Source organism: Amia ocellicauda, chromosome 8, assembly GCF_036373705.1.
Source record: "Amia ocellicauda isolate fAmiCal2 chromosome 8, fAmiCal2.hap1, whole genome shotgun sequence".
Classification (NCBI taxonomy): domain Eukaryota; kingdom Metazoa; phylum Chordata; class Actinopteri; order Amiiformes; family Amiidae; genus Amia; species Amia ocellicauda.
This window is the reverse complement of record NC_089857.1, coordinates 44,767,305-44,769,595: the sequence shown is the minus strand read 5'-3', so window position 1 is coordinate 44,769,595 and position 2,291 is coordinate 44,767,305. Positions and strand designations below refer to the sequence as shown.

Sequence of the window (2,291 nt, the reverse complement as noted above, 5' to 3'; positions counted from 1 at the left end):
TGGGCCGAACCAGAGGGACAGAACAGTTGCCCTCCTGGGTAATTGAGGGACGAGGCTCTGTGTCTCTCACGGTCAGCATTGTTGGCAAAGACATCAATGAAAACTAAAAAGTGTGGGTCCGAACGATGAAATTTGCTTTTTCTTTGGGTTTCTCAAGCCAGCACATAAATGCGTATGTAGCACCTGTGAGACATGGTTCAAATCCCAAGCTGAAGGCTCTGACCAACACCTGCTGCACATACATAGATAGAGACTGACAGAAGAAAATACCAAAACACAATTAGTAACACATCTTGCCTATTTAAACAGACTCCTCGATGTTTAATGAACAGAATTGTTGCAGGACATTTCCCAGTGTGATTGTAACAATGTTGCACCAAAGGAAATGTATACCAGTCCCTTCCTCTGATGCAGACACTCGGTCCTGGGGGGGGATATGTACACGGATATCATGTTGTCTGAAATAGCCAAGAAGAAGCAAAAATGATTATCTCGCTCCTGCACCTAAACGCTGATATTTGTGTTTCCAGACACTTCATCCCATCACATATAACAGAGCACTGACTGCAACATTTACCTGGAGAGTTATGTTCCAGGACAGCGTCTACTTCCCTCATTCGACAGCGCCGCAATGACCACAGGAGCAAGGGAACTTGTCAAGTGCGGGAGTCATTATAGAGAGAAATGACATCACTAAACGCCCACGCCTCACTCCGGTCCCTCTGGGCAGCAGTAATGGTTTGAAAGTTGTTGTCTTCTTTTCCTGGATCAGTGGTGTAAATATAGGAAAATATATAAATAACGATTTTATATAAATCCCTTTTTTTTAAGCAGGTAATTTGGGCATTTTTCATCACGAGGAATGAGTCCAACCACCAAAAACTGCAACATGACGAGGGTGTAAATACTAAACTCATTTCCCCTATTGAAAAAGTAAATATATTGTACATATTGTATATATTGTATATTGCAAACATTGCTTTAGCATCTGGAAACTTTTTTTCCTACCTGGTTTTATAACTTTCACGTTTTGGACCAGAGAGAACGGCAGAGAGGGGGTGCAGGCAGTGCTCTGTGTATGAGATGTGATGAGATAAAGTGTCTGGAAACACCTTGCTGAGAAAACTCTGAATTGCCTTTGTTCTATGTCTCAGTAATCTCCCTGGATCTCACACCGCTGCTCCATCCTGGATCAAACACAGCTCTAACCAAGCTGCCACTTTTCACACAACCCTGACGCTTAATGGCATTTAATCACGATAAAAGCCTCCAAACCACGTGCTAATATAAACCACATGCGCTCCCCCCAGCCCTCCTGTCTCTGCTGCATTGTGTATTAACGTCAGCCTTGTAGAGTGTGGAAATACGAACAGAAAGAACAGGACGTTTTCTTTTCTAAAACAAGCAAATCACACACTGTTCCTCCTTAAAATACAGAAACACTCTTTGAACCACTGGAGCTTTCATCTCCTTGGGTTGACTGTGGGGAATTGAAATGGCCATGACTTGGACTAGCGTGTTATATAAAATCATTACAATTTTTATATTATATTTATTACATACAGTTACCCATTTCAATATATTTTACTGGAGCAATTCAGGTACAGCACTTTTCTCAAGGGTACAGCACTGTCCCCCACCTGGGATTGTACCCACTCCTTTTACCTCTTCACATTCAGAAGGTCATTATCTTATAATGATTGAGAAACATGGACACCTTTCACAAAGTGGCTCGGTTGTAACGTGACGCTCTGCTTGTCAGCGTCTCTTAAGATTTCCTCTATTAAAAATAAACACTTCACAGCAACTTCCTTGCTACTCATTTAGACGGCTGAACTGTTCCCAGTTTCAAGTGCGCTGACACTCTCCGGAGAGAAGACTTCCCTGCAAACACGCACTGAACGAAAGCGAGGCTCAAACTTGAAAGCAAGTAACAAATAATACATAAATAAACAACTCGACTATGAAGTTAGTTGTGTTAATATTTGTTAAGGTTTGTGACAACCAGATAAAGCCAATGGCAGGTAGTGCAAACATCAGACGAGGCTCTCGGTTGATTTCCCCAGTGATCCTTGTGGAAATCATGTAATTTGAGATAGTTACGCAGCTCCACCTGCCCCGGGCATACATTAGTAGAGCAAGCAAACACCCAAACATGAGCAGCGCACCGTCTTCATACAGATCAAGAGCTTAGTATCTTATCTGCATTATTTCTAGCTGTGTAACAGTTGGTAATTGAAACCCCCCAATTAAACAATTATAACTTAAACTTCCAATTAAGTAATTTTGAG

General features: G+C 41.9%; 1 long non-coding RNA gene across 1 annotated transcript; it reads right to left on the bottom strand.

Moving 5' to 3' along the window:
* Positions 1 to 309: 309 nt before the first annotated feature.
* Positions 310 to 1,232, bottom strand: LOC136755265 (uncharacterized). Its single transcript, XR_010817658.1, has 3 exons — positions 1,009 to 1,232; positions 578 to 763; positions 310 to 458 (listed from the first exon to the last, which is right to left on the bottom strand). It is a non-coding gene; the product is annotated as an uncharacterized LOC136755265 (long non-coding RNA).
* Positions 1,233 to 2,291: the final 1,059 nt, after the last annotated feature.